At 41.8% G+C, this 14091-nt stretch overlaps 1 protein-coding gene across 12 annotated transcripts in view; it reads left to right on the top strand.

Annotated features, from left to right (window-relative positions):
• Nucleotides 1-14091, top strand: part of MICU3 (mitochondrial calcium uptake family member 3) — a 111695-nt gene that overhangs the window by 26110 nt on the left and 71494 nt on the right. The window lies entirely within an intron of this gene.

Raw genomic sequence — 14091 nt, 5'->3', positions numbered from 1 at the left:
TACTGTTTGCCCTTAAATTAAAGCCAATTTTGTAATTCCTTTTTAATCTCTTAGAAGTCTTTAGTTAAACATTTTGGCTGTGTCTAGACTGGCAAATTTTTCCGCAAAATCATCTGCTTTTGCGGAAAAATGTGCCAGCTGTCTACACTGGCCGCTTGAATTTCCGCTCCCGTTCGGGCAAAAGTCTTTTTCCGAAAAACTTTTGCGCAAAAGGGCCAGTGTAGACAGCAGAGATTTGTTTTCCGCAAAAAAGCCCCGATCGCGAAAATGGCCATCGGGGCTTTTTTGCGGAAAAGCGCGTCTAGATTTGCCACAAACGCTTTTCCGCAAAAAGTGCTTTTGCGGAAAAGCATCCTGCCAATCTAGAAGTGCTTTTCTGAAAATGCTATTAACGGAAAACTTTTCCGTTAAAAGCAATTCCGGAAAATCATGTTTTGTCTAATAGGTAGGCATGCAAGATTTGAAGTTCATTTGTACAGACAGATTCAATTCCAGTTTCTTTTTTAATTAACTATTACTGCTCTAGAACCCTTTTCATAGAATCATAGAATACTAGGACTGAAACGGACCTCGAGAGGTCATCGAGTCCAGTTCCCTGCCCTCATGGCAGGACCAGATACTGTCTAGACCATCCCTGATAGACATTTATCTAACATACTCTTAAATATCTCCAGAGATGGTGATTCCACAACCTCCCTGGGCAATTTATTCCAGTGTTTGACCACCCTGACAGTTAGGAACTTTTTCCTAATGTCCAACCTAAACCTCCCTTGCTTCAGTTTAAGCCCATTGCTTCTTATTCTATCCTCAGAGGCCAAGATGAACAAGTTTTCTCCCTCCTTCTCATGACACCCTTTTAGATATCTGAAAACTGCTATCATGTCCCCCCTTAATCTTCTCTTTTCTAAACTAAACAAACCCAATTCCTTCAGCCTTTCCTCATAGGTCATATTCTCTAGACCTTTAATCATTCTCGTTGCTCTTCTCTGGACCCTCTCCAATTTCTCCATATCTTTCTTGAAATGCGGTGCCCAGAACTGTACGGAATACTCCAATTGAGGCCTAACCAGTGCAGAGTAGAGCGGAAGAATGACTTCTCGTGTCTTGCTTACAACACACCTGTTAATACATCCCAGAATCATGTTTGCTTTCTTTGCAACAGCATCACACTGCTGACTCATATTAAACTTGTGGTCCACTATAACCCCTAGATCCCTTTCTGCGGTACTCCTTCCCAGACTGTTGCTTCCCATTCTGTATGTGTGAAACTGATTGTTCCTTCCTAAGTGGAGCACTTTGCATTTGTCTTTATTAAACTTCAGCCTATTTATCTCAGACCATTTATCCAATTTTTCCAGATCAGTCTAGACAGTGGTTTTTCCCTGTTTACTGTCTGAGGGTGTGTCTAGACTACATGCCTCCTTCGACGGAGGCATGTAGATTAGCCAGATCGGAAGAGGGAAATGAAGCCGCGATTAAAATAATCGCGGCTTCATTTAAATTTAAATGGCTGCCCCGATCTGCCGATCAGCTGTTTGTCGGCAGATCGGGGCAGTCTGGACGCGATGCGCCGACAAAGAAGCCTTTCTTCATCGGCACAGGTTTGCCTCGTGAAACCAGGTTTACCTGTGCCGATGAAGAAAGGCTTCTTCGTCGGCGCATCGCATCCAGACTGCCCCGATCTGCCGACAAACATCTGATCGGCAGATCGGGGCAGCCATTTAAATTTAAATGAAGCCGCGATTATTTTAATCGCGGCTTCATTTCCCTCTTCCGATCTGGCTAATCTATATGCCCTCCGTCGAAGGAGGCATGTAGTCTAGACACACCCTAAGACAACTTTGTATAGCAGTTTTTCCCATTTTTTTTAATCTATTTTATTTTTATGGTTTACTCCTTTCAAGATTGTGTAAGGCATCTCATGATTGAAGAGCAAATAATATTCTGTACAAGAACCCCAGACACTAGGGCTGTGTCTACACTGGCACCCTTTTCCGGAAAAGGGATGCTAATGAGACACTTCGGAATTGCAAATGCCGCGGGGGATTTAAATATCCCCTGCGGCATTTGCATGAACATGGCTGCCGCTTTTTTCCGGCTCGGGGTTTTGCCTGCGAAAAGCGCCAGTCTAGACGGGATCTTGCGGGAAAGCTTTGTGACTCTTTACACAACTTTGGGAGACTGGGCCTGAGGTTCCTTTATGTGCTCTGCGTTGTGTGTCAGTGGGCACATCTAGACTTCCTTTCACTTTTGAAAGAGGATATGCAAATTCGGCACAAGTTTGCATATCTTCTTCAAATTGCATTTTCGAAGTAGTTTGGATGCCTTTTTTTCAGAAAAAAAACCCTTTCTCGGAAAAAAAAATGCGTAAACCACCTTTTTTTTTTTTTAGGAAAAGCTTTTTTTTTTTTTTTCCAAAAAAGTTTTTTTCAAAAAAACTGCGCCCAGACTACTTTCATTTTCATAAGATCCTCTTTCAAAAATGCGATTGGAAGAAGATATGCAAATATTCTCGTTCGAAAGTGAAAGCAAGTCTAGACATGCCCAGTATGTATGCACCTTAGACCAGACCCACTCAGACAAACCCCCATGAACTAGGGTTGCCAGGTGTCCGGTTTTCTACCGGACAGTCCAGTATTTGCACTGTCTATACAGTAGAAAAATTCAGAAAATACCGGACATGTGCAATGTCCAGTATTTTCTGAATTCCCGACTGGGCACTGGACAGAAGCCTGGCAGGGGCAGGGAAGTGACTGGGAGGCAGGGCCACGATTGGTGCTAGGAGCCTGTGATCATGTGCAAAAGCCGGGGCGAGGGCTGGGACTCCCAGCCACTCCCCCCCGCCCTGCTTCTGCCTGCGACCAGAGGCTCCCAGAACCAATCGCGGCCCCGCCTCTCAGCTGGGAGCCTCTGGCTGTGTGCAGAAGCTGGGTGGGGGCTTGGACTCCCAGCCACTCCCCCCGCTTGGCTTCTAGCAACTCGAGGGAATGCCTGCCTGTGGCGTGGCCCTTTGGACTCCAGCTGTGGTCAGTGGCTGCACCCCTCCTCCTGCCACCAGCTCCACTTCCTGACCCCCCTTCCTCCAGGCCCCCCCGTCCAGCCCCACAGCCCCCGACCCTCCCCAGCTCTGCTTCCTGGCCCCCCTAACCCTCACCCCCCCCCGTTCCTGCCGGCCAGCCCTGCGCGCGCCCCCCCAACTCTGCTTCACGCCCTCCCTCCCGACTAGCCCCACGACCCCCAGACCCCACCCTCGCCAGCTCTGCTTCCTACCCAGCCCCTCTTCCTCCCCTCTCCCCCCCGGCCCATGATCAAGTGTGTCCCGTTTTTTGGCAGGGTCTACCTGGTAACCCTACCAGGAACAGACTTTATTCTGTAAAGAACATAGAACAAGGTTACAGTTTAGCAGCCTCCTCTCTGTTTGCAACCTATGTGCTCCCAGCTCAGTTAGTGCTGAGACTACTGGGAGAGCAGAGGGTACATTGTACAACATAGCCCCCCTTACAAACATGTTCTAGCTCCCATAGTAATTAATCCCCACAACAAACAAGCCCATGTTCTTGTGTCACTTAAACTCTTTTCAGGGTGTTCTATAAGCCCTTTTTGGTCCTACCTGTAAAGAACATTGAACAGTTCAACAGCCTCCTTTCTGCTTGTAGCCTACGTGCTCTTAGCTCAGTCAGACCACGTCTACACTATAGAGAAGATCAAAGCTACCACAGTCGAACTTCCAGGGTTCGAACTAGCGGGTCTAGTGAAGACACACTAATTCAAACTGAAAGGGTGTTGCTGTCTAGGGATGTTAAATTGTGTATAATCAGATAATTGACTAGTCAATGGAATATTCATCGACGAGTCAATTAGTCGATAAGCAGAGGAAACTGTGTAGCCACAGTGGGGTTAGCGCCCAGTCCTGGGAGCTAACCCTGCTGCTGCTCTGCCTTTTTAAAATATTAAGAGCCACCAGGCTCTTAATACATTTAAAAAGTAGAAGCACAGTGGGTGGATCAGGCGTGAGCTGGGACAGCTGATTCCCAGCTTGCACCTGGTTCCCTTCACTGTGCTTCAACCTTTTAAATGTATTAAGAGCCCAACTGGGGTTGGACCAGACACGAGCTGGGATTCAGCTGATTACTGGCTTGCCTGGTCCCCCGCTATGCCTCTCCATCCTGCACTCCTCCTCCTCCCCCCCCCCCCCCCCCCATGGAGATGGTGCTGGGGGAAACTGGCTTTTAAGCCGTGTTCCCATTGACCTCCCACAGTGTGGATTGTGCCAATTTTGATTTAAGATACTTCGGCTCCCGCTACGTTAATTATGTTGAGTTGCGTATCTTAATTCAAACTTATCCCCTACTGTAGACCTAGCCTCAGTGCTGAGATCCTGCTGGGGCACAGAGGAAACATCCTGGCAGGAAATTCTCCCAACATGCTACAGTTTATAGTCTACAACTTGTAATTCTAAGGGCTGCTCCTAAAGCACACTGGACCTTGAGCTACATTTGTATTATTGTGATGCCTATGATCCCTAATCTTGGATCACTGCTCCATGGTGCTAGGCATTGTACGAGCACATAGCAAGCTTATCTGTTTTGATTTTCTGGCTCTTAAACTAGGAATAATCTGGTGGCAACATTCACAATTTATAGGAAAAGTGAATGTGCTGTGTAGCTCAGGAGTGATGTATGATCACCGATTTAAGTTGTCAGAGTCCTCCTTTCTAAAGTCAACAGTACAAAGAGTGCTGAAACCATCACCAGAGAACTGGCAAAACCGGTTAATGCAGATTAAGTAGAGCTTGAAGATTCTGTGCAGACCACAACATCCTTCCTTTTTCTCTCAGTAGCAACCACACAAAAGAAGTTGCAGCTGTCTGAATCAAGTGATATCAAAACTGCTACAACTCTTGAATTTTGCAGTGTTGTTGTAACCATGTTAGTCCAGAATATTAGATACACAAAGTTTGTGAGCTTTGTCTAAATTTGAAAGTTTGTATGTGTCTTTCACTAACAGAAGGTTGTCAAATAAAATATATTTCCTTATCTCCATGACAATTTTTAAAGAAAGATATAATATCCTTCCATTAATGAGGACTACATTGATGGAATACCTTCTGCTTCCCAGCAGAAAATAGCCCATAGATCCCAACCCATTGTCAAGAACCACCACATCAATTGAACTTCAAAATCTTTGACATTTTGATCCATGAAGCAATATTTAACTATTTCTTTCTTTCCTTTTCCCTGATTTAGGGTAAATAAATTGGAGCCCCTTTCACAATGCAGATATGCCAGTCATCCCAAACTTTCAGTAATCCAATTTGTACATGAAACCACGTTATTAATTCAGACAGAAATCTACTAATTTTGCAAGCACATGCACTTATAGAAATATTTTTAAGACAGAGAGACAGAGACAGCACCTCTTGGGTCTAACATGCCAAATAATGCTGTGGGCACAGGATGCATCATTCTGTTCTGCCCCTGTGGCATATGTACAAATTATGTAGTGACAGCCTGGTAGAAAGCAAGCTACTGTGATTTTAAATGGGTTCAAGCACTGTTGGATTCACCATCCAAGCCACAGGCTGTATGTTACACTGTGTGGACCTTGCTGGACTACAGGAAGACATTCTAGGTACCTAGAATGAGCCTGCAGGGTCCATAAAAGGCAGCTAGGACTCAACAGACAGGCATTGGTGGTGAATCGACTTCCTCAACTCCACTGACAATTACTGCACAGACCTTCACTACACAGTCTGTAGAGGGGAGAAGCTGCAGGAGCAGGCAGCAACGGGGGAGCGAAAGAGAGGAAACAATGACAGAAATCAGAAGAGAAGAAGGATCATCCCAGGAAAAGGAGACACGGGCCCAGAACTAGTCAAGATAATAAAGAGCTCTAGGAGGCATAGAAGTGCAATGTGAGTCAGTAGAGCAATGTGGAGTTGGACCCAAGCTCCTAAGGAAGAAGAGCCTGATTTCTCCAGGGGGAAGCTAGGAGAAGGGAGAGGTCCAAGCAAGCTCCCTAATTCCTCCCTACTTTTTAAATAAACATCCAGAAAAATCTCAGAGCAAGGTTGGCATCTCTGACAACATCAAGTGTCAGCTCTACATCAGAATTTAGGCTATGTTTCCTCTACCACTTTAAAGGCCTCACTTTATATAAAGCCATCCACTTGCAGTACCACTTTCAGATACTCTAAAGTAGAGGCTTTCCACAGCATAGCAATAACACAATAGAGCACATGTACTATACCTTAGACATCTGTTGCACCTCCAGATCTCTCAAACAGCTGACTTTCAGTTAGTCATCCTGGGAGTTGAGTATTTTGGAGAGACACTAATTATACAATACACTACTAAATTCCTGCCATTTCTAATTAAAGCATGCTTCAGATTTGCATCCTCCGCAGTATAAATCATATAAGGAAAAAGAAATAGAACATCAGAGAAAACATGGGAAGAAGATCACCAGACAATCTGGTACAATAAGCAACGAGCTACAACACATGGACCCAAAATAGATCACAAGGATTTCTTCCTCAGCATAAGATAATTAGTAAATAAGAGCTTGATCTTCCTGCTGCTATCAATCTGCTTAGATGTGATAAATTGACCTCCAAGATGCTTCCCCCAACTCTGATACATCTCCAGGATGAGAAGAGTAGCTGGAGTAGACAGGAGACCAACCCCCTCCAACCTTATTGTGTGGAAGACACCATGGTAAGAACTATAAAATCACGAGTATAATGCACACCTATGTATAATACGCACCCTACCTTTTCAATGTCAGAATCATGGAAAAAACTGCTATGTATAATGTGCACCCCAACTTTGACCCAGAAAAAATCGGAAAAAAGTGCACATTATACTCAAGATTTTACGGTATGTCAACTTCAGCAATGCTATTTGCCAGTGGAACAGGGATGACTGATGCCTGCACGAGAGAGGGGGTAAGGAGGGCCATCCACAAGGGCAGGAGGAACCCCATTTAGCACTAAAAATTTTAACAGGACATGGCGGGAGTGTGCACCTTCTGAATGCTACCACAAGTCACCTATGCAGTGGAAGGACTACATGAATGTCAGATCTTTCTGATTTCCAGCTTCTGATTCCATGAATATTTGAGTACTAATCTTTTACTGCCTCATTTGCTGTGTGACTTTGGATGTGCCACTGATTTGCTATGTGGAATACAGCTGTTGTTTCTGGATATATTTCCTCTTCTGTAAGATGAATTAATATTTCATAGTGCTGTTATGAGTATTTAATTAATTACATTTTTATAAAGCTGTGATGTAAAGTAATAAAGTAGATGTAAAGTAATAAATTATTTGTGTTATTTTTACTGTTGTCATTTTAAAGAGATTGCTAGCTGTCTGTCCTGTTTTATTAACTATAGAATGACATAGAAAGATACCTTTTTGAAGCAAAGATTGAATTTTTAAATAAAATCATGCCTTGCATTTAAAAAAAAATTGTTTGCTTTAAACTTGTTATGAATTTTCATCTCTAAGGGCTGTTCATACAGTGGTGCCTCTATTTTATGGAGAACGTGGGAAGGCAGAACTCATACTTAAACTTCCAGCAGATGAACACTAGAAGAGCCTTGAGTTTTGTCAGAAAGCAAAGTTCCCTTTGAAGAGGAATAGTAGTAGCTGTTTACTTTTGCTGCATAGAAAAGCTAATAATACTAGACCTGGGTGAGATTTCTGGTAAAATAAATACAGCTATTGTGATTGATTTACCCTGGAAATCTTATAAGCACTGCTAAAGTCAAGAGCGTGGTTGCTTCCTTTTTGATTAAACAGTGACTGAACATTGGATAATAGGATGGTAAAAGTGTGAAGTATTTTTCATAATTAAACTTTTAACTTTAGACAGTCATAATAGAATTATAGTATAAAACAAAAGCTATGCTTAACTTTAAAATTATACCCCTATATTTATAGTAAAGAATTGGATTTATGAAATAAATCATAGTATATTATCTGAATGGTAGAAGGGAGAACAGCAAAATAGAGACATTGGATTTCAGGAAAGCAGATTGTAGTAAACTTAGAGAGCTAGTAGGTAAGGTCCCATCGGAAGCAAGACTAAGAGGAAAAACAACTGACAAGAATTGGAAGTTTTTTAAAGGGACATTATTAAGGGGGCCCAAAAGCAAACTATTCTACTGCATAGAAAAGATACAAAGTATGGCAGGAGACTACCTTGGATCAACCTGGAGATCTTACATGATTTAAAAATAAAAAAGAAGTCGTATAAAAAGTGGAAACAAGGTCAAATTACAAAGGATATTGCAAACAACACAAGTATGTAGGGGCAAGATTAGAAAGGCAAAGGCACAGAATGAGTTAAATCTAGCTAGAGACATAAAGGGTAACAAGAAGACGTTCTACAAGTATATTAAAAGCAAGAGGAAGACCAAGGACAGGGTAGGCCCATTGCTCAATGAAGAGGGAGAAAGAATTACAGGAAACTTGGAAATGGCAAAAGGTGCTGAATGACTTCATTTCAGTTTTCATCAGGAAGATGGATGGTGACAGGTTGCCTTACATAGGGACTGCTAGTGGAAATAGGGTAGGTTTAGAAGTTAAAATAAAATAAAAAACAAGTTAAAAATTACTTAGAAAAATTAGCTGTCTGCAAGTCACCAGGGCCTGACGAAATGCATCCTAGAATACTCAAGGAGCTGACTGAGAAGCTATCTGAGCCTTTAGCTATTATCTTTGAAAAGTCATGAAAGATGGGAGAGATTCCAAAAGACTAGAAAATGGCACATACAGTGTCCATCTATACAAAGGGGACTAAGGACAAGCCAGGGAATTAGAGACCAGTTAGCTTAACATCTGTACCAGGGAAGATAATGGAGCAAGTAATTAAGGAAGCCATTTGCAAACATCTGGAAGATAATAAAGTGATAGGTAGCAGCCAGCATGCATTTGTGAAGAACAAATCATGTCAAGCCAATCTGATAGCTTTCTTTGATAGGATATCAAGCCTTGTGGATACCGGAGAAGCAGTGGATGTGGTATACCTAGACTTTAGTAAGGCATTTGACACGGTCTCGCATGACCTTCTTATCAATAAACTAGGGAAATACAACCTAGATGGAGCTACTGTAACGGTGTGTCTAAACTACACCCCTCTGCTGACAGAGGGATGTAGATTAGGCGCATCACTATTGCAAATGAATTGAAAAATAGCTGCTGCTTTTTGCTGCCGTCGCACTTTGATAGCAAAAAGCAGCCGTCTAGATGGGGGTCAGTCAACAAGGAAAGCCTTTTCCAACCAATCCCTTATGCCTCGTGCAACGAGGTTTACAGGATTGGTCGGAAAAGGCTTTCTTTGTCAACCGTTCCCCATCTAGACTGCTGCCGCTTTTTTCTGGCAAAGTGCCATGTCAGCAAAAAGCAGCAGCCATTTTTATTCAAATGAAGCTTGGGATATTTAAATTCCCGCTTCATTTGCAATAGCGATGTTCCTAATCTACATCCTTCTGTTGGCAGAGAGGTGTAGTTTAGACACACCCTAAGGTTGGTGCAAACTAGAGAAATGGTCTGAGGTAAACAGGATGAAGTTTAATAAGGACAAATGCAAAGTACTATACTTAGGAAGGAGCACACCTACAGAATGGGAAGTGATTGTCTAGGAAGGAATACTAATGAAAGGGATTTAAGGGTCATAGTGGACCACAAGTTAAACCTAAGTCAACAGTGTGACACTGTTGCAAAAAACCAAACATGATTCTGGGATGCCTTAACAGGAGTGTTGTGAGCAACACATGAGAAGTCATTCTTTTGCTCTACTCTGCACTGATTAAGCCTCAGTTGGAGTATTCTATCCAGTACTGGGCACCACATTTCAAGAAAGATGTGGAAAATTCGGAGAAGGTCCAGAGAAGAGCAACAAAAATAATTAAAGTTCTAGAAAACATGACCTATGAGAGAAGACTGAAAGAATTGGTCTTGTTTAGTTTAGAAAAGAGAAGACTGAGAGCGGACATTATAGCAGTTTTCAAGTTTCTAAAAGGATGTCACGAGGAGGAGGGAAAACAATTGTTCTCCTTGGCCTCTGAGGATAGGACAAGAAGCAGTGGGCTTAAATTGCAGCAAAGGAGATTTAGGTTGGACATTAGGAAAAACTTCCTGTCAGGGCAGTTAAACACTGGAATAAATTGCATAGGGAGGTTGTGAAATCTCCATCACCAGAGATATTTAAGAGCAGGTTAGATAGACATCTATCAGGGATGATCTGCACGGTGCTTGGTCCTGCTGTGAGGGCAGGGGACTGGACTCAATGACCTCTTGAGGTCTCTTCCAGTTCTAGGATTCTATATTTCTATGATTCTATTAAACTGTTTTATGGTGAGTCAGTCTTGTAATTCTATGATTTGTATCCATTGGATACATGTTTACACTTTAAAAAATACTTTTGGAAAGAGTAAGAAATAGAATTTTGTTTTTCTCCCTTTTAACTTCTAATTTGACTTAAAAAAATTATAGAAAACCCCATGCTACGCTATATGAGTGTGTGTTGACATGCCCAATGTAAAATGTCACTTGCCATTCTAATCTAATGCCTCATGATTAGCAGATATTTTCTGTTCAAAATTCTCTTTTGTGGTTGGTCTCCCCCCCCCCCTTCCCCAATAAGATTAATTAGCCTATATCAAAATGTGTTACCTTTTTAAAAGATAGACTACAGCCATTTCTCTACTGTACATATTTAAGATATTAGACATAAAGTTATATGAAAAACTGTCTAGCTCTGGTCATCTGAAGAAGTGGGCTGTGCCCATGAAAGCTCGTGATACCAGTTACATGTTTTGTTAATCTATAAAGTGCTACCAGCCCATTTGTTGTTTTTGCCTAGCTTGCTGTATGTTTGGCTTGAAATTAAACATTTAAAGGGAGCAGAGGGTTAACAGGCTTTCTGAGGTATGAACATAACCAAGTAGTCCCATTCAAATCTCAATATGAGGAATGGAACTACTCCTAAATTAAATTCTATTGTAGCTGCTGTGTCTAATTGGTATAGAATCTGACAAACTCCATGCATGCAAAGTTAAAGTTGACTAGTATTTATTTCATACCTTTCTAGAATGTTGAGTTCAGCAAAACTCTTAACTCTGAAAAACCAGAAAACGGGGTTAATGTAAATGTCCTTGCATTTGAGCTGTGATTGAAGTGATCTGGGAGTGCGATTGAACCCATCTTCTTGACACCCATATATATGATTAAAGGAAAGAAGTTCATATGTACCTTCAGTGACCTCATTTTAGTACTATGTGAGACAGAGGGTTGTCACAGTTAAGTGAAAGATTAGTATGTAGGGCCACTAATGCAGGAAGACAGAAAGGGCAGTTGCTCCGAGGCCTTTAAAGTGATCTGTGGGGTTTATGAAGGGTAAATGGAAAATACTGTGTTTAGATGGCCTCATGCAGAAGATTGAAGAGGTTGTAAAAGGTATTGAAAGGTTGTAAAATGTAACATATTTGGTGTTTGAATGTAGGGCAGGTGTAGGTAACTACTGTTTAGCATAATTCAGAGGTAGTGTCAATGTGTTACGGGCATATTGGTACATCACTCGAGGTCAGAGTTAAGGTTGAATGGGAAGGTACTTTAATTTTATTTTCTGGTTTTAAGAAGCTTCTTTGCTGATGCAATTTTATGAATACCACAAGAACTATCATAACTCTGCATTAATTAAGTTTTTTGTTGGTGAATTTCTGTTTTTGTGAACAGAAAGAAATTTGTTGGTAGGAATTAGCGGACAGTTAGGCAGTTGCAGTTATCTAATAGGTGTACAGTTGAGATGCTCTGAGAATGAGAATGATACCTAACCCTTGCACAGTGTCTTCCATCGGTAGATCTCAAAGCACTTTCCCAAGAAGGAAAACATCTTAGTATCTCATTTTTTTCATCTGCACAGTGGTGACAAAGTGAAGTGATTAGCTTAAGGTCACCAGGAAAGCTAATGAAAGATCCAGGAATAGTATCCCAAGCTTCTGATTATCAGTGGTGCTGGAGCTAGAGTGGCTGAATATGTGGCAGCATCCCCTATTTTGAAGTGATTTCCTTCATATATAGAGTTTACAGTTTTGTTCAATCGCTTTCAGCACCCACACTATAAAAACTGTTACAACCTGGTACTAATCTGTTGATCTTTCCATTAGGTGGTATGAACAAAATAGAGATAATAGTCCCAGCTTTGAAATGTTCTGACTGTATAGTTCTTAGCAAAGCCCGTGAGAGAAATCTCCGACAGTGCATTCCAAAATCATGAATTTTATTACTTGGTTGTTACAGTAATTGTTAAGCACCTGAGAGACAATTGATGTGAGTTTCTCCTTTTCTAACCTTCCCCAGCATCTCCTGAAACATATAGGGCTCGTCTACACTGGCCCCTTTTCCGGAAGGGGCATGTTAATTTCAGCTATCGTAGTAGGGAAATCCGCGGGGGATTTAAATATCCCCCGCGGCATTTAAATAAAAATGTCCGCCGCTTTTTTCCGGCTTTTAGAAAAGCCGGAAAAGAGCGACTACACTGGCCCCGATCCTCCGGAAAAAGCGCCCTTTTCCGGAGGCTCTTATTCCTAAAAAAGCGGCGGACATTTTTATTTAAATGCCGCGGGGGATATTTAAATCCCCCGCGGATTTCCCTACTACGATAGCTGAAATTAACATGCCCCTTCCGGAAAAGGGGCCAGTGTAGACGTAGCCATAGGCTTTCCTCACCCCACTCCCTCCAAAAAAGTTGGTTGAATCTGTGAATTTTAAGAAAAGCTCTTATCCACCTCATGGGGCTGTATCTTGGGAACCTCTTAGAATCAGAAATGTAGAACTGAAAAGGACCTTGAGAGGTCACCAGTTCCAACTCCTTGTGCAGGGGTAAGACCGAGTAAACGTAGGTCAACCTTTATAGATGTTTTTCTAACCTATTGTTAAAAACCTCCAATGAATGGTAGGGATTCCACAAACTCCCTTTGAAGCCTGTTCTAGAGGTTAATTTTCCTTATAGTCCAGTGGTGCTTAGTCCTGTCACGAGTGCAGAGATAAAGACTTGATGATCTTTCAAGATTCCTGCCTGTTCTATGATTCTGTAGTTTAAAAGTTTTTCCTACTATTTAACCTGAATTTCCTTTGCTGCAGATTATGTCCATCACTACTTGTCCTATCTTTGATGGACAGGGAGAAAAATTGATCCCTATCCTCTTTATAACATCCCTGAACATATTTGAACACTGTTATCCAGTCCCCCTCAGACTTCTCCCTCCTGAGTACACTGGCCCAGTTTTTTTAAACTTCCCTCAGAGGTCAGTATAGAAAATCAAATATAATTTTAGGTTGCATTAACAGAAGCATAGCAGGGGAAATGATAATATTGCTCTAATTAGCTCTGTGTAAGCCTCAGATGAAGTACTGTGTCCAATTCTGATTGCCAATGTATAGAATGGATGTGGAGAAACTGGAAAAGATCCAGAAGTGAGCAACAAAGATGATGAAAGCAATGGAATGGAAGCTGTATGAGCAAAGACTAAAGGAACAGGGTATGTTTAGTATGGAAAAGACAAGATTGAAAGAAGACCTGATAATGGTCTTCCAACACTTGCAAGGTTGCCATAAAAAGAAGGAGAAGGTTTATTTGCAGGACAAGATGCAATGGATTCATACTACAGAATAACAGATTTAGCTTAAATAAAACTTCCTAAGTTTAAGAACAGTAGGACAATTGAACAGACTACCTAGAGAGGTTATGAGAGCTTCTTTCCTGGAGGTTTTCAGAAGGAAGCTGGAAAGCCTGTATGAAGGTTGAATTGTATGAAGGTTGTATGAAATTAATCTACAGCACCTGGATAATCCTGGAAGCGTAGAAAGTGTGAAGTTACTGTACCTATGAATTGTATTTGGAGATCAGTTCATGTTTTCACAAACATTGTTTTCATAGTAAGTTCCCACTGTAAGCTTATTTTGAGAGGACCGTGCTTTGGTATGTTTAGCCATCCTCTTGAGCATCATCATCAGCTGCAAGTCCCATATTGTGGAAATCTGCAGAAAAATTGTCTTGAAAGAGAAAGGAAGGCTACTACTGA

This window comes from Pelodiscus sinensis, chromosome 5 (assembly GCF_049634645.1).
Source record: "Pelodiscus sinensis isolate JC-2024 chromosome 5, ASM4963464v1, whole genome shotgun sequence".
In the NCBI taxonomy this organism is placed as follows: Eukaryota; Metazoa; Chordata; order Testudines; family Trionychidae; genus Pelodiscus; species Pelodiscus sinensis.
This window is presented reverse-complemented; position numbering and strand designations above follow the sequence as displayed.